Genomic DNA, 21,047 nt, shown 5'->3' on the forward strand with positions numbered 1-21,047 from the left:
CAAATGGGCACCAAGAAAACCCAGGCCACTTTTGAAAATCATCCCTTTGCCTTTCTGTGCCTCAGTTTCCCCATCCTGGGGCTAATCCTTCCCAACTCACTGGAATGTGTTGAGGCTTAATTCATTCACGTTTGTAAGGTGTTTTGAGATCACCAGATGGAAGGTGCTATACGAGTGCAAATTATTATGTATTATCCTAGTGTAATTTTTTTTAGTTGTATCCCTAAGAACCCCATACAAGAGTTAAGGTGGCTGATGAAAATTCAGAGATTTCATTGAAGTCATCCACTCCAACTATGCAAGCCTTACTGAACTAGCAGGATTATGCTGAATGTGTTTTCTGTTTTGAGGCCGTGCCAATAAGGTTAGACTGGCACAAGATGAAGGACAATTGTGTTTTATTCTGTAGTTTTCTTGGTGTATTTTCTAGCTATAATTGATGTCAAAAGATATATTGCCTGTCCTGGTAGTCACTGATGTAGTAAGCCTAAGGCTTTTGGCCTTTACATCCAGTCCAAATTCTGGTCTCTACTTACTAGGGCCTGACCAAATTCACAGTCCATTTTGGTCAATTTCACAATCAGAGGATTTTAAAAATCATAAATTTCATGATTTCAGCTATTTATATCTGAACTTTCAGGGTGTTGTAATTGTAGGGATTCTGGCCCCAAAAGGAGTTGGCGGGAGGGGATCGCAAGGTTATTGTAGGGGGAGTTGCGACACTGCTACCCTTACTTCTGCACTGCTGCCAGTGGTGGCGCTGCCTTCGGAGCTGAGCAGCTGGAGAGTGGTGGCTACTGGCTGGGAGCCCAGTTCTGGAGGCAGAGCCGCTGCCAGCAGCAGCGAAGTAGTAAGGATGCCATGATATGGTATTGCCACCCTTACTTCTGTGCTGCTGGTGATGGGGTGCTGCCTTCAGAGCTGGGCATCCAGCCAACAGCCGCTGCTTTCCAGCCACCACCTCCTGCTCTCCAGCCACCCAGCTCTGAAGGTAATGCAGAAGTAAGGGTGGCAATACCATGATCCCCCTAAAAGAACCTTATGCCCCCCCCTGCAACTCCCTTTTGCGTCAGGACCCTCAATTTGAGAAACTCTGGTCTCCCCTGTGAAATCTGTATAGTATAGGGTAAAAGCACCCAAAAGACCAGATTTCACGGTCCATGACGCATTTTTCATGGCCGTGAATTTGGTAGGGCCCTACTCATTGCCTTCACCTGGCGTTCATGGGGGTGATTGAAGGCAGAATATGGGAAAAGTGAATTTGGTAGGGCCCTACTCATTGCCTTCACCTGGCTTTCCTGGGGGTGATTGAAGGCAGAATATGAGAAAAGGCTTAAAATGCCATTGAAGGTAACAGATGCTGTATAGTCAACTATTTCCTCCTCTGCTGCTGAGCAAGGAGTTCCTGGAGCTTGGCCCAGCTTTTGAGAAATTTGGAGAAACTGGAAACTTAAAAAAAAATAATTGTTGGCTCATGACAACTACAGAAAAGAGAAGTGAGAGACCTGAATGCCACAGCAGGAGCTGCCTTCATCAGTTCCAACCTACTAAAAGTATGAAACTATAGTCTAGGGAACATGCCCAAATGAGTGTCTGGGTCTGATTCACTGCTGTGTTACTCCACTTCTACCCCATTGGCACTACGCTGATCTCAGTGCTCTCACATTGGGGTAAAATGCACTGTGGAATTAGGCCCCTTTGTGTTAGAATGAAGCAGTGCAGAAGCTGTGCTCTTGAGTTACACAGTTGTAGCTCACGTTGATGTCAATGGGACTTACACGTGTCATTCTGGCCAAACTGAGCCTTTAAATTGTATCATCGCCAGCCTGCAAAATGCTGTGAAAGGTGTGCTGTGGGTTCTCGTCTCATTTACACTAAGGCAGTTCCAGAATAACCCCACTGAAATCAGCAGGTTGCACTGGGGTAACTGAAAGGCAAACTATTGCCCTTGGTCACCCAGTTGCTAAAGAAGCGTTTTTCTTATTTGTTAGAACAAAACTCCAAGGGGAATGTATTACATTTTGAGTTAGCAGGCACCATGCCTGATTCTTCTCTGAATTACAGTGGCATGAATCCAAAGTAACTCTATTGACTTCAATGGAACCACTCTGAATGTATAGCTTTGCCAACGAGTAAGAGTCTGGCTGACAGACCTCTCTGTCTGTTGTTCACTGCAGTATGCACACAGAAAGCTGGTTTTTCACTGTGTGGGGTGCACCAAACAGTTTTCTTTTTTTTGTATATGCTAGTGTAAGGGAAAGAATGGATCGAAAAAGTTAACAGAGTAAGGATTTTATTTTGGGAGAATTGCAATAGTGCCAGGCCCTAAAATCATAAGTCAGACCCTAAAAAAGTCAGGAAATTGTCTTAAAAAGTCATGAGATCAGGAGTGCTGGAACAATTTTTATAGTGAAGGTGTTGAGAACCATTGAATCAAACTGTAAAGCCTTTATATAATGGAATCCACTTCAAGCCAGGGGGTGTGGCAGCACCCCTAGCTCTAGCACCTATGCATGAGATTAAAAAAAATAGGTTCTTTCTATTTGCCTTCTGGTTTTTGAGCTTTTAGGGTTTATATTTTCAAGCTTTTCTCCACGATCACTGGCTTTCATGAAAGCTGAGACTGATAAAATGATGCCAGGAACTGGATCTTTAAGAAAAACACTAAATATTGCAGGACTGGTGATAAAATTGTGACAGCTGGCAATGCTAGAAATGTGTGTGTATATCTTGGCAAGTTTATATGTTCTGCATTTTTTGCGGGCCCATTAGCAAAGCCTAACAGTTAATGATTAAAATGTGATTGTATGAACTAATCTCTGAAAGACAGTGAATTTAGAACTTACTTAAAACAGGTCAAATCAGACATAATATCGTCCAACCCAAGATTCTTCCATTCAAAAACCAATAAACCGCAAGACCCATGTTAAAAGTGGAATAATAAGAGCTGGAAACACACAGGCCACAAACGATCAACGCATGAGCCGAAATATCAGGAAGTGAACTCTGCTGTAGTTCAAATGTCAACAATCCCTGCAGCACCCACCTTTGGTGGCTCTGATATCTGGGAATGGGCCAGATCTGAACTAACCAAATGCTAAAGGTTGCATCATGGGCTCTCTCCCCGGGTTCTGCTGCAGCTGATATTAATCAGAATTGCATGCCAGAATGTGGGTGAGTTAACCCGTGACATAGTGGTGGTCCAAGTTATTCAGATCAGGTGTGAGTGGATTAGAAAATGGGTGTGCATAGCAGAATAGAATAACATGCACCAATGGATGCGCAGTCTGAGTGCAAATTATACCAGGTATTCATTGGGTAGTAAATTAAGCCTGGGCATAAATATTGAAGTCAGGAGCTCATATGCATCTTATATTCTGGCTCAGTTTGGCTCTGGAAGTGATGGTGATGGTGGAGGCATAAATTAGATCAGAGAGGGGCTGCTCTCCCTCTGTGAATTAAATTATCTGCTGTAACAGCCTGTCTATTTTCTGCTTTTGTTTGCACAGGTTAACTCTGCTTAACTCTAGAATAACTCCATTGCAACGAATAGGTTAGTGAGATTAGTATCAGGCCCCTAGTGTTAAGGTTATTTTTAGGGTCTGGTCCAGTTTCTGATCTCAGTTTCAGTGTTGTACATCTGCACTCATTCCAGTAGCTTCAGTGGAGTTACTCTGCATTAACACCAATGTTATTGAGATCAGAGTCTGGCCCACTGAGATTCACACCAGCACACTTTGGGTTTATTCATCCTACAGCCTGTAACTGTGTTGAATCAATTTGGAAACATGGCTCTTCCCAAACACAGTTGCAGCATGGTTTGCCACCACTCACACTACACTGTTGCAACTCTGTTCGGAATCTGTGCTATGGAATTGGCAGAGGGAAAAGACACAGCATGGTTTCTGCTAGCTTGGTTGTTTTCTTAAGAAACCTTCTCCGCAATAAACATGGACACTGCTAAAACAGTGTTGTGACCAGTTGTTAAGTACAGGGTACTTGTGACTTCACTGCATTGTTAATTTATTTTGGCAGCTGTAGCCATGCATGAAGATATGCCTGCCACTGAATTTTGTGATAGGAAGTTAATTATCTTGCCAACTCTATATCTCAGTCTCACTCATTTGCCTCTGAAAATCTCTGGAGATGCACAGAGCTTTGGGAGCTGAGCCCCTCGCTTCTTCCATGAAAGAAAGATGCAAAAACCTACTCCACTCCATTCCAACAGAAGAATGAACATGAACCCATATGAGCTGAAACATTTAATGTTTCCACTGTCCTGAGAGCAAGTAACCCAGGCGTCGTGAAATGAGCATCACAGATCGGCACTGAGGTTTAGTACATCATTCTTCCCCTGACATCTGCATTATGATTGCGAGGAAAGCAAGAAAATGACAGGTCATGTGACAGTCCTTCCACAAGGGGTGAGGGAATTTAGCTCTGATTTACTTACAGTTTTTCATAGGAAAGTATCTGAAGATGTTTGACAGCTGTGAAATTCCTCTCCAGCTCCTATGACTTTCCTTAAGGAACCTGCACAAAATAGACTTCACCTGGTGTTCTTTCAAACGAATCATTTGTTACATCAAGAACGCCAAGGTCAGCCTGCAGCCACACATGAGTGGTTCCTGTCGATTGTCAGGGCTCACGATCTAGCCCACAGGATTCTTTTCACTTTGTGATTGCTTCCTACTTTGCCAGAGAGCTTTCTGTTTGCTTACTTGTTAATCGCCTTGCTAGGGTTGCCAGCTTTTGGAACATGGCCTGCAGTACCAGCTCATTTACCTCATGGCGTCATAATGTAACGTCATGGCCTCGTGCCATGACAAGAGGATGCTGTGCAAAATCATCATCGTGTCACAAGACAGTGTTGTGACTGGAAGAGATTTTGCTAGCCTGAAATAATTTTGCAGACAGTCAAATCATCAGGGTTACCCTGGTTAAATAGGGACAATCCTCTAAAGCCAAAACAAGAGGCAGTCCTCTTCTTTCTTATTCCCACGGAGGGCAGGACCAGAAGCAATCATCTTAGTTTGCAGCAAGGGAGATTTCAGTTAATATTAGGGAAAACTTTCTAACTGAAAGGGTTGTTAAGCATTGGAACAGGTTACTTAGGGAGGTTTTGGAATCCGCATCACTGGAGGATTTTAAGAACAGGTTAAGCGAACACCTGTCAGGGATGGTCTAGGTGTGCTTACTCCTGGGGATGCGGGGATGGATTAGATGACTTGTCTCAAGCTCCCTTTCAGCACTACCTTTTTATGAGGCTGTGATTATACGCTTCTGGCAATGGGCATAGCCTGGAATTCTGTGGAGCTCCCCTAGCTCAGGCTTCTTCTCACAGTTACGCTCGGTCAATCTGATTCTCCCATGGAATGACAGTGCCCTTTAGTGAAAGGAAGTAATCATTCTCTTTAAGAGGGGTATGCATTCAAAAGCAAAGGCAGTTGCTATACTGTCCATCATTAGCCAGTCTAGTCATGCAAATTGTTCTGACCTATTTACCGCACTACAATGCTCTTATTTATATAAAGTGATACATCAGCTGCTATTCCATCTTGTGCAGTGTTTTCTGTCAGGTTTGTGAGCTAAGCAGAGTCGCAGTGAGTTTGTTTCCTAGATGGGCCACTTCCATAGAACACCTAGGTTGTGTGGTGGCAGTCCTCCCAACAGGTCAGTTTTGAACTAGTTTGGAGACTTTAAGATGCTGGCTTTCAAATTATATGTACCACTGGCACCTATAGTTTGTAAGGATGTTAGGGCAGCTTTTGTTACAGGAAACCCTTGGCAAGATTACAACTTGAGTAATTACAGTCTGCAACCTAAGCTCCCCCTGGAGGTTCACCTTGTTCTAATGGTTGTGCCGTGCAATGTTGCTCTCCGCTGCTGAACAGCAGCTGCAGTCCAAAGGTGGTTGCATCTCACGGGCAGTTGAAGTGAGTTGCACATAAAGCTTGAAAATCCATTTAAGTTTGTAAGTTACTAGGGATGAAAAATCAGTATTTAATTGTAAGATTCTTTCATGGCGCACTGAGCTTTCAGGATGAGCTTTTCTCCCACATCTTGTCTCTGATAGAAAACTGCAGGCTTATAATGACCTATCTATGGAAGAGATTAAATGAAGGATAAAGCCTTTCATATTTTCCACTCCGTTATATATGTAAACGCCACTAAAAGCATTCTGGGATTCAACCAGAGATAATTCTAACATTAGGCAGGGAGTGTAGCACATACTTGACTGAAAAAAAAGTAAAAAATGTAAATTATAAACAGTTGATTCGTACTAGAAAATGCATTATATAAACTCAACTTGTTTTTCCCTTTTGATCCATATTGTCTGTGCTTCTAAACTACAATATTTGTGAGATGTTTTGCAGGAGATACCCATCCTCAAAATGAATAGTTGGCAGCGGATCCGGAAAATAAAGAGCAGTCTGTTTCCTGTTAAATATTGCTGGTCCCATTAATTTACATTGTTTGTCTCGTGTTTTACTGCTTCCACGTTGATGTTGCATTAAGCTGGCTGGAGTCAAGGCAAGAAATCAAATGCAGGCACTGGCAAAGATTCTTTTACGCTAATAAGGGTTGTTCAGATAATCATTGTTTTTTTATGCATTGAAATACAAATACTGCAGCTGTCTCTTTAACTTCTTTAATTAGTGTGTGTTAATACTTTGCTGGATTGAAAAACCCTGGAGATTCAAGCCTCGGTACAACACAAGCGTCAGCCGTGCAAGCGTCTCCCACTGTTGGACTTCACTCCCCTATGGATTCATCTTTGGCCTTTCTGCTGTAGCTGTTGACAGTGGACCTAGTAAGTGCCAGTTGTATTGATATTAGCTTTTGTGCCTGTCGTGTGTTTACTTGTCCCCGGGCAACTGAACGCTGACCTAAATTTCTCCCAAGCTATCAAATGGTGAATGGAACTTCCAATCGCTATCTGTCCTTCTGAATTTGAACTAGCATCCCACCATCCGGGGAGTGTACAATATCTCATTAGCTGCTCTCTGACTCTTCTGTTCCCCAGAAGACCTTCAAACTGCAGCAAGAAGTGATGGCATTGAAGGCAATTATTTCATCAGACATACCCTTCTATGTAACCACCGTTCTGTGTCCTCCTCCTCAAATGGGACTGCTACCTCTGTTTATTTAGAATGGGTGGAAGTTGCCGGTTTGACAGTCCTGGAAACTAGAGGGAGCAGGTCAGTCCATTGAGCAGCCAGATGTTCGACATTGAACAGATATATACTGGGTCAAAAAATGTGTCAGATAAAATTAAGTTGAGCATGGCGCCTTGTTTAGATTAAATGTGACAAGATCCAGTTCTTTTCTCTTCACTGTCAGCTTCTTTAGATTGCAGAGCTGCCTACAACCCTTTCCCTGCATCTCCAGGCTCTTAAGAAAAAGGCAAGATAAGTTAAGCACAAGGGGCAAATCCCAATCTCATTGATGTCAGAAGGAGTTTCCACATTGACCCTTTTAAAAATGGGATCCTCAGGTTTTCAAATAAATGTCTTTGAGCAGAATCGACCTCTCCTCATAGACCTGCCAGAGCCTGAATTGTCTAGGTGTCCTCCAACAGCTAAACCAGTCCTTACTGTGCTGTTATGGGTGGCTGCAGTGGCTTTGGCTTGCTGGGAAAACACAGGACTCTGAATGTTGCAGCTGTGCACAGAGCAGGTAAGTGAGAGAGGAGGACCTGCCTGTCTGTATGAATATGTATAGTACAGATTGGATATATCTGTCTGTAGTTGTTAGCAGGGCCAGCTCCAGGGTTTTTGCTGCCCCAAGCGGTGGAGGGTAGGGGGGGAAAGCCGCGATCGGCAGCAATTCGGTGGTAGCCCCACTGCGCCGCTTTCTTCTTCAGCAGCAGTTCGGCGGCAGGTCCTTCTCTCTGAGAGGGACTGAGGGACCCACCACTGAATTGCTGCCAAAGAGCCCGACGTGCCGCCCCTTCCCCTTGGCCGCCCCAAGCACCTGCTTGCTGAGCTGGTGCCTGGAGCCGGCCCTGGTTGTTAGGTGTGTTGCAGATCGGGGGCCCTGAGCTGTCTGATATGATCATTCATGTTGGCCCACAGGATAAACTTCTGCAGACATATCCAATAGTTAATCTCATATCTGTGATATCCCCATACGTCACTGATATCCTCATGCACCCACATCACCTTCAGCAGAGCATTGGGGCTGCAGCTAGTGTGGGTGGGACCTGAGACAGGCTGTACAAGCAGGCCCTTGAGTGGCTTAATGATGCCCTTCATCCTTCCCCCATCCTTCACTAGCCATCACTGGTGCTCTTCTTTTGTCCTTTTCCCTGCCTTTCTCCTTGTACCTCTCTCTCTCTTCAATCACTCCTGCTTCTTCCCCCTTGCTTTCCCTGTGGCTTTCTATTGGTACTCTTTTCCCGACACTGCCCTCTCTTCTCCTATGGCTCCCCCTCTTGCTCAATTCGTCTTCTCCTTTGGCTCCTCTTCCATCCCCCTGCCTCTCTAGCTTGCTTCTTATTTCCCCTGCTCTCTTCCTGGTCCTATTCACAGTTGCACTGGGTTGCAGAGCAACGCTCCCCATAGCGTTTCTCTCCGTGTGTGTCCGCATGCGAACGTGCGCACCCACTGGCAAACTAGCAAGTTGCATGTAAGGGGAAATGGTTAACAAATGCCAACGGGAAAAGCAATCACCACTTGTCACTGATAAGTTGCACCGTGCTGTGGGAAGGGTTGCCATATCCTCCTCTCCATTCTTTCCCTTGATGGTCTGACTGACTCACCAGCAGTTCATACAATGCAAGTCATATGGAATAATTAATTTAGCTCACATCAGTCTCAAGCAACACGTGTGCTGCTTCTGCTGCTAACTGCTTCCAGCTTTAGCTGTAGAGAACTGAGCTTCCATAAAGAACCAACTGCTTTCCACCTGGCTCAGGTTACTTGAAGGCTGTCTACAGCAACACTAGAGAAGGCGGCAGAGCAAAGCAGTGATCTTGGCCCAAACCGAGCCAAAGGATTTGGAATAAAAAGGCCTGAAATAAGGACACAAGCTTCTCACAAGCAATATTTGTAAAGAAGGTTTACAAGAGTTGTCAGCTAGCATTGGCCTGGAAGTGTTTCTACCATTTTTAAAGCTATTTTTCCCTATAGAAACATTTAATAGAATTTAATAACAGGGTAGAAACCAACAGGATTCTGCAAGGTTCTATAGAAATCTCTCTAAATCACTTCTAGCTGGGGTTCTCAACCTTTTTCTATCTGACACCCCTCCCCCCCCAAAAAAAAGCTATAAAAATTCCACAGCCGACCTGTGCCCCAATAACTGGTTTTCTGTGTGTATAATAATCAGGACTGGCGTTCGCGAGTAGCAAGCAGGGGCAATTGTCCAAGGCCCCATGCTATGGGGGCACCATGAAGCTAAGTTGTGCAGGTTTCAGCTTCAGCCCCAGGTAGCGGGGCTTCAGCTTTCTGCCCTGCACCCTAGCAAGTCTAACACTGGTCCTGCTTGGCAGACCCCCCTGCTAGCACCTTCCAGGGGCCCCGAACCCCTGGTTGAGAACCACTGACTTATAGAATGTAACAGAGAAATTTCAGCTTTCGGCAGAATTCTTAAAACAACTTATGGAGGTTAAAAGAGATCCAGTGCACAGAATAATGGAGTCAGGAGACCTTAATACTGTTCCAGACCCTGCCACTGAGTTGCTGTGCAACTTTAGGCAAGTCACTTACTCTTTCTGTGCCTCAGTTTCCCCACCTGTAAAGTGGAGCTTATGTTCCTCAGCTTCCTAAAATCTCTTGAAAAATGCTACCAAGAGCCAGATGCGTATGTTGTTTTATTCATTATATCTCTGCTTATGGACTAAAAATGATGCCTCTCAGCTCATGCCATCTAAGGACAGAAAGTAAAATATTTACCTCATTCATCCCTCCCTGATCCCCTTCCTGTGGTGTTGATTCCAAATTTATCCAACAGATAAGATTTCAAGTATACAGAAAAGCTCATTGGATGCAGTGTCCAAATGATTAGAGTTTCACAATGATATCAACATTCGTATCAGAGCAAAACAAAGGTGAGGAAATGGATTTAAAAAAAAAAAGTCTATGTCCCTCCTCTGTATCTTGTCCTCGACAGGCTTCCTCTTGTTCTCTCAGGCGATGGCCTGTAGGCTAGAGCCTAACTCATTATATCAACAAGTGTCCTCACAGTGTGCCTTGAAGACCTGATTTAAATAAAAGAAGGCACTAAACCCTGCTGGTAATAACTGAGAACTCAGCTATGTGTATTTATTCCTGGGCAAATCACTCCTGGGCGAGGGATGCATACCCCAGTGTTGTCTTTCTCAGAAAAATGTATTTTTGGAAACATTGCTAGAGAGCATCCTGCTAGCATCCTAACATCACCCCAGTGATCCTGGCAAGGTGCAGTTACTGAAATGCCTGTACTTGCCATTAGCTATTCCAGAAGCAGCAGAACAGGAATTGCGACATCTCTGAAAAGAGATTGGATTTGATTCTTTCATTTAACACTTGAGCTCATTCAAAAAGAGAAATAACAACCTCCCCTATAAACACTGAATGTTGCATTATGGGAAAAATAGTCTTTGCACGCAGTATCATCTGCTCTTATAGTGCTAATTATATTCCAGCCAGAAACCAAGCCTATGTGTATGATCACTAGTGTTGCTAATAAAAACAATGTTGTTCTTTCAGCACTTTAAAAAAAAATCACACTTTTACTGTTCCTCGAAAACTAGCCAACTAATAAAAATAAGAGTGACTCACTGGACGTGCATTGTACAGTCACTGCTTTCAAAGGAACGTGTGTGCCTCGTAAGTGAGTTAGATGCCAACATATTTAGATAACAAGACATTTTTGTTTTCAAAACTGCCTGAGTGGCAACTGGGAAGTGATAGTCTCCTATTTTTATGCTGGAGATGCTGGCACTGCAGAGTAATTCATCATACAGCAAGCAAAATGCAGCAATAGGAAAAGATTTTCACAGATATTTCACTGCCATGCTTGTAAACAGAACTCAGTTTGAATAGCTTTAAATTGATGCAAACAAAATCCCATTTCTTTGGCACTGAATCTTTGAAACACCAGAACTGAGGCAGGGCCCCACTGACTGATGCCCCCTCGTACCATTCCCAAGACTCAGATGAGATCATTTCTGTATTACTGGCATTATAATTAAACTAATGGATACGTAGCTCATTAACTGGCCATTACATGTTCTACAACCCTCCATTCATCTTACATACTCAGGGCTTGTCCTGCAAGTACCCTCAGCTCCCAAAGAACCCATGGCGAACTCAGTATCTTGCAAGATGAGGCCCTTAGACAGCACAACTGAAGGCCAGGCTGGAGTGCTGGGATGCTTCCCCGTGTTAGCTTTCTGCGCTAGTAGATGAAAAAACCCACATTGAGTCTCTTGCCTCCTGGGCCAGCTAGTACTGGGGGGGAGTTTTGCATAAACAGCTCTAGAAGTAGGGAACTGCAGTTTCCCTGCTTGTTGATGTAGTAGCAGCCCGAAAGTCTCCTAAAAGAATTGCAGGCCAAAAGGTCTCTGTGAGGTAGAGTCTTTATAGAGAGAGGAGGTAAAGGGGCAGGGAGGGGGAATTGGGTGAAGGAATCTTCATAGAAAATATCCCCCTCCCCAAAAGCAGAATAGCATGCAATCTGTGTGCATCCATCAAGCCACATAGGCAGCTGTTTGTAAGCCAAGAGGGGGAGCATTCACTCATGCTTTGTGACTGGAAACATGGCTATTTATTGAACAGCTAAAGCTGCACAAAGACTGGGAAAAAAGCACAACTTTATACATCCCGAGGCACTGTACAGATGGGGAAAAAATCTCCTTATGAAATATATTAGATGTCTAGTGCTCCATGCCAACTCGAGCAGAGATGAGAGTTGCATGCAGATATTCATAGCATAATTATTTTTCCAGGTTGAAACTGCTAGAGAGCACATGAAAAGACCAATATTTAGCTGTCTCATATATAAGATGAGTGACATGAGATTGAGGACAGATGTAGGGATACAGAGCCTTTGATCTGTAGGCTGCTGGCTGTCTTGGGTCACTATCATCCGAAGGGAGTTTGATGGTCTATGTGTCATGAGTTTGGTGGCCTCAATCCAGTTCCTTTTGAACTGGTATCTGCACCAGAAAAAACATCATAACAGATGGTGCTTCTGTTGTCAGTGTGATCAGACACACCAAGGGCTAAACAGTGGGCTTGGAAGCTGAACTATCCTCTCCTTTCCAGAGGTATCCTCAGTCAACAGGGTGTAGATGGGCAGGTTGGTTAGTGTGGGAGTGCTTGCACTGCTGCTACTCAGCATATCTACAGATAATAGAGCAAACAGGCCCCTCACCTTCCACATGATGCTGCATTTTGTGTCCCCTGTGCCAGCAGTGGGAAATTGTGCCCATACTGTGGACTCTGTGTTGCTTTGCAGGTCATGAGATCTGAAACATTTGAGCACTGTCAATACAGAATTAGCTGTCAAGGTGAACACTACAAGTTGCAGTGAAAGCATAATCAATACACAAGACAGTCAGGCCAGAGAAATAAAATGAGTAGCTGCGGAAAGTCATAAAGAATAAAATCAATGTGCCCCTGGAAAACAGAAAAAGACATCAACATTCTTCTAAGTCAAACAGCATTTCTTATGGTTTAATGGCTGGCAGGTTTATGTTGTCAGTAAGATAGGCTGCATTAGGCATAAGGCATGATTTGAGGCATAGAGATGTATCTATTTAGCAGACGTTAAACTTCTTTAACTCTGTTGTGAGGAGGTGTGGACAGATGTCCTCAAATTAATGTCTGTTTTGCCAGCTATCTCTGAGCTTAGGAGATCATGAACACAATTCTCCAACGTTGGAGCTTGAGTCTTTCCATTGACTTAAACGGGCTTTGGACCAGGTCCTTTGGGAGCAGCCTCCTCTTCTGCTTATATCTTAAAGATGAACTCAGGGTCTAGTCTAGTCTCCATGCTGAGTCCCAGATACTACCACTGCTTGCTGCCCTATGCTCTCTAACAAGCAGTGAGTCTTGGGGTACCCCAAAGAGCCGTGCTTTCCTGATTGTGGGATTGTGGCATCTGGAGAAACTAACAGAACTTAAAAGTAAGTTCCTTGGGGCAGGGATTGTCTTTTGGGTCTGTGTACAGCACAATGGGCACCTGCTCCATGACTAAGGCTCCCGGGTGTTCCAGTAATAAAAATAACAGTCCCTGGCAAAGTTAGTGCGTGCCCAGCCGAGGGACAGTTTAGCAGGGTCCACTTTAGAATAGGAAGCAAAATGTATCATTCAAGCCCCGATTCAGACGAACACTTATGTGCATGCTTAACTAAAACACATGAACTTAAGTCTATCCTTATTTGGCGAAGCATTTAAACACATGCTTAATGGAGTTGACTTAAGCATGTGCTTCAAGTTAAGTATGTGTTTGGGCACTGATTCAGCCAAGCAGTAAGACAGAGTTATGGCAGAGGCTGCTGAGTGTTGTGAGCAGCTCCAGCCAAGTACTAGCAGTTCAAGTCCAAAGCACCAGTATTGGTACATATGTCAGTGGCTTGGAGCTGCTACCCTAACTCATCTTTTATCTTAGGGACAAAAGAGTTCCCCATGCTTCTCTTATAAACCAGGCCCAGTAACAAAGATTCTCAACACCATCTCATGCCAGCACGGTCCTTCAAACTTCTCACAGCTGGGAATCTGGCCCCTTGCTCCTTAATTGTGCCTCACGCATGGCCTGGACAGATCACCTGCAGAGGTGAGGGGAGTGGGAGTTCAGTCTCCATGGACCACTCAGTCCTTGGCAGGACCGCCCGGGGGGGGCGAGTAGGGCAATTTGCCCCAGACCCCCATGAGAGGTTTTCAGGGTCCCTGGAGTGGGGTCCTTCACTCGTTCTGGATGCCCCAGAAAACTCTCACGGGGCCAGGATCCCCAGAGCTTCTTCCGCTCCGGGTCTTTGGTGGCAGGGGGTCCTTCTGCTCTGGGGTGGAAGGACCCCCCCACCGCCGAATTACCGCCGAAGTGCTGGATCTTTGGTGGTAATTCAGCGGCGAGGACCTCCCGCTGCAGGTCTTCGGAGCACTTTGGTGGTGGGTCCCAGAGCGGAAGGACCCCCCCCGCCGCCGAATTACCGCCAAAGCGACGGCCCCCCCACCGCCAAAGACCTCAGGCCCCCTGAATCCTCTGGGCAGCCCTGGTCCTTGGCTTCTCTGCTGAACTGGCAACAAGGACGTCAACTGTAAGACTGGCCTGGTGCTATGCATACGTGAGTGTTAGGAACTAAACTTAAGTCACCAAACTCATATAGGCCTCTGAACTGTTCTTAGATGCAGGGCCGGTGCAAGGAAGTTTCGCGCCCTAGGCAAAACTTCAACCTTGCATCCCCCGCACTCCACTCCACCCTGAGGCACCCCACCCCGCAGCAGCTCCCCCCCTTCCCTGAGGTGCCCCAGCGGGAAGCTGTGCAGCACCTCCCCACCCCAGCTCACCTCTGCTCCGCATCCTCCCCAAGCACACTGCCCCCGCTCTAATTCTCCTCCCTTCCCAGGCTTGCGGCACCAATCAGCTGATTGGCGCTGTAAGCCTGGGAGGCGGGAGAAGTGGAGCAGCGACTGCGCGCTCGGGGAGGAACTGCTGTAAAAAAAAAATTGAGGGCACCGCTCTTTGGCGCCCCCAAATCTTGGCGCCCTAGACAACCGCCTAGTTCGCCTTAATGGTAGCATCGGCCCTGCTTACATGGCAGCAACTTTCAAGGGTCAATTCTCCCCTGCATCTGCTCTTTGCTGACAGAGACCCAGCTCCACTTCCTGACTGCTCTCCTTGGCACTGGTGTATGTGAAAGCTGCAGGGGGGCAACTTTAACTTCCGCTGCTGCGAGGCAAACCTTCCATCAGCCTTGCTCTGCCAGCACCCCTCCGTTCTCCTCCCATTTTCTCCTTGACTCTGCCAGCACCCCTCCGTTCTCCTCCCATTTTCTCATTGACTTAAATGAAGTGAGGATTTCACCTAAAGGCTGTGGCTAAACCAGGCATAGTCAAACCCAGGATTTCTGACTCTCCCGGTCCTTTGCATTGGCCACCTGATCATGCTTCCCCTTCGTGCTCATGGTATCTGTGCGTAGCATTGGTGCACACTGTAGAACCCCCAGGCTAAAGTACTTTCACATCTGTCCAGAGGCAAAAAGGAATAAATATTAGCCACAGATTATTAGGTTCGCTGTCAAACAACTAGCAGTTAATGCTATAATTTAACACAGTGTTTATACACTGGCTTCAACTACTTCTTTGCTGAGCGTTAGGATCTCGGTTAGTGTGTCTGCCTCTTGGAACAGGGCAGCAAGATTTTGTGTGTACACTGTATAATTAAATGTTTAACAGCCTACTTCAACTATGGCTCCACATTCACTCTAAGTGTTAATTAAGGAAGGGAAACGCAGCTCAGTGTTAGGCACCAGGCGTATGCAGTGGCGTTTTTATTTTCTTCTTTCTCTAGGAGGATGTTTATTTTGTTTTGGAGGCACTGCTCCATTGCAGCAGACAAGCAGCCTTTACAAGAGACGGAACATGTGAATCAAAATGAATGCTATTAAAAAACCCAAACAACAGTAAAACAATAAAGTAAACTGAAAAGAGCTGTTTAATGGACTGAAGTGAACTGCCTGGCTCAGGGGACTGTAACAGGATACAAAGTGTTTAATCTCTAAAACACCAGTTCAAATCCAGCCCTGATTGGTCGTAAGTAACACTTATTGCCCTCTGATGAGCCCATGTGAAAGGACTGTATGGGCTCTGTCCAGTTTTTAGTGGGCATGTCTGTATTACAAAAAAACCCCAACCAAACAAAACCACAATGCACCACCTCTGTAGGTGCAGCGTGGAGATTGAATATCTTTTCTCTCACTACTAGTGATGGGTTCTGCTTGTCATCATTGTGTGGCAAATGGAGGAAAGCCTCTGCCTGGGTGCTACCTGTCCTGTTGACAAAAGAGAGAACATAGGGATGGCAGACTTGTCCGTGCAGCGCCATTCACCAGAGTTAAATACATTTAAAAATGAGGCAGATTTTCAAAAGAGGTCAGCACCCCATGGCTCTGATTTAGGGACCTAAATGAATGGCTAGAGTTTCAAAAGCACTCAGTTCTCATTTGTTATCATTCACTTGCTTGTTCTGTGGTAGTGTCTCATGGCCAGGACTTCACTGTATAAACATACAATAGAGACAGTTCCTGCCCAAAAAGGTGCCTAACTAAAGTGGTTAGATACTCAAAAGGGATCTGCTTCCAGCAGTGCCCACGGATCTAGTTGTGGATGCTGAACACTTGAAAACCTGGCCCTTAGTCGACGATCCTTTCCAAATATCAACCTACTGCAACCTTAAAATTCCTCATTCTCCCACATGCATAGTGCCACGTATTAACCCAGTTTCAGTAAAGACCAATCGTTTGGGCTCAATGAGGGCTCTGCCTGCCGCTGAGCTTTTTAACACATGAATTTCAGTCGGATGTGCCTGGTTCTCCTCTCCCTTACAGCAGTGTAAATCAGGAGTAACGGCATTGACTTCAGTGCAGTTACAGCAGTAAAGCTGATGCAACTGAGACTAGAATCATAATTATTATTTGTTAGGGGATAGGATCTCATAAGAACAGCCACATCAGTTTGCAATCTTCTTAATAGTCTCAGCACATCTGAAGAAGCACCATAAAATTAATCTCTTAAAAATATTCAAGAGAGTCCTCTGAATATCAGCACTCATTTTCTACCCCTGGCAAGCAAGAGGAAAATTAGGCACACTTTCTTATAAATTCTGTGGGCGGCATCGGCAGCAAGAACTGGCTCGTTGCTATTAATGGAAAGTATGTCCCTTCAGGCTCATAAAAGTTGTAAGACATGCCATTTGGAAGGTCTACGTTAAATCAGATAATGGTATGTTATTATTTTTTCATCTCATCCTTCTTAATGGCATGAGCCAATTCAGTCATCAGCCTTTTACTGTTTCATGAGTATCAGCTGATAGTACAATGTATTCCATTACTGTCTTTGGAGTGTGCCACTGGAATCTGTATCATCTCACTGGGAAATTCAGAGAGTAATGCCTGTGAAACTATATTAAGGGATTTGAGATTGAAATGGCTGCATTCTGTATGAGATGGGCCACTGAGGATACAAAGACTCTTTCATGATGACTAATAACCATCTTTCAAATGTTTAACTACCTAGCACAGAGAGTGGATTTCATAGATCAGGTTCACTGACAGGCATCTTGTTAAATACCTCCAACCAATATTTCCTTTTGCCAAGGAATATGAACTGGGGCAGGCGGGGAGTGGAAGGGGGATGGACGGAATGTTCCCATGCCCTTGGTCACAGGACCTGGGCAGCCTACAAACATGTTTCTTCTTAATATGCTTCTGCAGCATATAGTGACATTTTTGAGATGTGTATCTGTCAGTATATGGTGGAAATCTCCAAGTCACCTGGACTAGGACCTCTAGGTACAGAGAAGTAGCTATCACTGTGATTATGGTATTGAGCCAGATTCCAATCTTGTTTCCCCCTCCTCTGTGGTGTAAAAGTTTTATATATAGGGTAGTGATGGCAGAATTGTCATCAAAGATTCCAGACATGATGGACGTGTGGTCTGATTCTGGTTCTAAAGGGCAATATATCTCTAAGCAGCCCGAGAACACTTGAAGAAGATTTATGATTAGGGCTCTACCAAATTAATGAAAAACGCATCACGGACCGTGAAATCTGGTCTCCCGCTGTGAAATCTGGTCTTCTGTTTGCTTTGACCTTATACTATATAGATTTCATGAGGGAGACCAGAGTTTCTCAAATTGGGGGTCCTGACCCAAAAGGCAGTTGCAGTGGAGTCAAATGGTTATTTTAAGGGGATTGTGGTATTGCCACCCTTATTTCTGTGCTGCCGGAGAGTAGCTCATGTTGGCTGGCACCCAGCTCTGAAGGCAGCGCCCTGCCAGCAGCAGTGCAGAAATAAGGGTGGCAATACCATACCATGCCACCCTTCTGTGTTGCTGCCTTCAGAGCTGGGCAGCCAGAGAGCGACGGCTGCTGACTGAGGGCCCAGCTATGCAGGCAGTAGGGCAGAAGTAAGGTACCATATGTTGCCATTCTTACTTCTCCGCCTCTGCTGGCAGTGGCTCTGCCTTCAGAGCTGGGCTCCTGGCCAGCTGCCCCTGCTCTGCAGCTGCTCAGCTCTGAAGGCAGCGCCGCCACCGGCAGCAGTGCAGAAGTACGGGTAGCAATGTCGCAAACCCTCCCTACAATAACCTTGTGACCCCTCCACAACTCCTTCTTGGTTGGGACCCCACAATTACATCACCATGAAATTTCAGATTTAAATAGCTGAAATCATGAAATTTACGATTTTTAAAATCCTATGACCTTGAAATTGACCAAAATGGACTGTGAATTTGGTAGGGCCCTATTTATGATGGAATTAAGCTCTCTTATACCAATTCTCTTATACTCTTGCTTATACCAGACTTCTAAGAAAGTTTATTTATGTATCCTTTTAATCTCATCCACCCATTATTGCACTATGCTTAGAAATGGACTGCTCAAAAGGGCTGTTTGTTCTGGGAAGCTTTTCACATCTGATTTATGCGTCACCTGTGGAACATTTGGAAGAGAAGCATTCAATGCCCTTTGCAAACTTTCCTTTTTCCAGGCAAGACTGAACAGCAAATCCATACAATAGAATTCTAAGCTTTAGACTTTTTTCACCTGCCTATACTGTTCCTGTAATTAAGTGATTGCAGGGCAGCCCAGGGAATTCAGGGGGCCTGGGGCAAAGTGGAGGAGCTGCAGTGCTTGTACTCACCCGGCGGCAGTCCGGGTCTTCGGTGGCATTTCGGCGACAGGGGGGCCCTTCAGTGCTGCCGAAGACCTGGAGTGACTGAAGGGCCCCCTGCTGCCGAAATGCTGTTTGAAGACATGGACCGCCGCTGGGCCAGGGCTCGCAGGGCCCCTGTGGGGCCCGGGGCCTGGGGCAAATTGCCCCACTCAGGGCAGCCCTGAGTGATTGTGAGTTTGGCAATATCCTAGCCAGGCAATGCATTCTACTTGGAGTTCATAAGTATCTATTTACTTGTGGTTTCTGTGGTTGGAGCTCTTACACTTTCTTAAAGATTCTTGTAACTCAAGCACACATTATAACTTTCTTCTTCGGATGTGGTAGCATAGAGTTGTAGAGTTGGTGTGGGTATATTTAGAGTAGGTGAAAACCTTTGTCATACTATCTGTTATTTCCGTGCAACACTGTAATTCAAACATTCTAGACATCACAAGAATAGGCAATTTGTCTATAATTTTTTTTAGCAAACTGGAACGTATTTTTCCAAGATTAGTTCCTGGCAGTTCAGGATTAGTGCTACTGGGGTGACGTTTACTCCAGCCACTTTTTGTTAAGTGGAAAACCTCTTGTGAAAAAATAAAAATGAATGAGCAGTTCAGAAGTGAGTTAATTTCAGTATTGTGATAGGTGAAGTGATTGCTGTACATGTGCCATATGCTACTTATACAGCTTGCCATATGTTTATGTTTTAAACATTTTGGGATCTTTTGGAATGAAAAGCACTGTATAAACATATATTATGTGATTATCACAGGAGGGTGTATTTAAGGAGGTCTGAAGTAGCTGGCAAAGTTAGGTAATGTTTTGATATCTATTCATACACAAGCTCTTCAATCCAAACTATCAGCAAAGAATGCTGTGGCACCTTATAGACTAACAGACATTTTGGAGCATGAGCTTTCGTGGGTGAATACCCACTTTGTCAGATGCATGCCATCTCATGCATCTGACGAAGTGGGTATTCACCCACGAAAGCTCATGCTCCAAAACGTCTGTTAGTCTATAAGGTGCCACAGGATTCTTTGCTGCTTTTACGGATCCAGATTATCATGGCTACCCCTCTGATACTTCAATCCAAACTGTTTACCTACATGTTGATTCATATATGTGTCCAAATTTAAATGCTGGCATCAAATTCTAGATATTTTTCACCATAGTCAGTTGCCTGTATGCTGTATTCCTGTCCATAATAATTGTGACAGGTGTCCAGGTGGTCACCTAGACCCAGGTGTTTGCTTAGATATTCATCCCAGCAAACTCAAATCCAGCTGCTTATTCAGCTGTTACATCATGGCCAGATGTTGACCTAGCTGTTGCTCTAAATCTAAATGACTTTGCCAAAACCAGCTGTTCAAACAGGTGCAGTGAGGTGCATGCTTCAAAGCCCAAGCTGCAGCCAGGTGTTCCACTCACATGCAGCTGTTTTCTTGGGCATTCATCCAAATCGAGAAATGTATCCAGCTGGTAAATCCAGATCCAGTTGTTCACACTGGTACAGACGCGCCCCTACTCCTCCCACGCTCCAGGGGCCGGATGGAGCCGGAGCCACGCCCGCGCCCTCTGGAGCCCCTCCCGACCAGCTGTCAATCCATTGAGTGGCCAATCAGCGCCCGCGACACAAACCGGCTCCGGCCCGGAGGGTGGCCAATCAGGGCGTGTTTGTGATTTCCATGGCAGCGGCAGGCGCCGGGCTCCGCCGAGGGGAGTAGCGCGGCGGGCGGAGGGGCAGGAGCGGGCAGCGGCGCGCGGCGGGCGCTCCCCTCGGCGATGGTGCTGGCTGGGAGCGGCGGCGGCGGCCCGGCCTCGGCGAGGGAGGAGGCAGCGGCAGGAGCCGTAGCCGTGATCCAGCCGCCTCCCTCCTTCCCGCCTGCCCGGTCTGCTTCCCGGCGCAGCGCAGGTGAGGAGCTGACGGCGCGGGGGGGGACCCCGACTCCTCCTGCCCTCCCCTCAGCCAGCCCGCCCGGTGTTCCTCCTGTGACCGTTATTCCCCAGCCAGCCCCCTCGTGACCCCGCTCCCCACTGTGCCCCATGACCCCTCCCCCCGAGCCAGCCCTGCTCCCCCATGAACCCTCCCCCCGAGCCAGCCCTGCTCCCCCATGACCCCCCCCTGAGCCAGCCCCCCATGACCCCGCTCCCCACTGTGCCCCATGACCCCTCCCCCC

General features: G+C 45.9%; 1 protein-coding gene across 7 annotated transcripts in view; it reads left to right on the top strand.

Moving 5' to 3' along the window:
- Nucleotides 1-6,646: 6,646 nt before the first annotated feature.
- Nucleotides 6,647-21,047, top strand: part of TPST1 (tyrosylprotein sulfotransferase 1) — a 74,594-nt gene continuing 60,193 nt past the window's right edge. For 6 of the 7 annotated variants that reach the window (XR_007770384.1, XR_007770383.1, XR_007770379.1 and 3 more), the window contains exon 1: nucleotides 20,633-20,782. The gene's annotated coding sequence lies outside the window, so the exon portion shown is untranslated. Of the gene's footprint in view, nucleotides 6,815-20,632; nucleotides 20,783-21,047 lie in introns of those variants that run through there. The other variant, XR_007770381.1, reaches the window with a different exon arrangement.

The sequence above is a fragment of the Gopherus flavomarginatus genome, chromosome 19 (genome assembly GCF_025201925.1).
Source record: "Gopherus flavomarginatus isolate rGopFla2 chromosome 19, rGopFla2.mat.asm, whole genome shotgun sequence".
NCBI classification, from domain to species: Eukaryota; Metazoa; Chordata; order Testudines; family Testudinidae; genus Gopherus; species Gopherus flavomarginatus.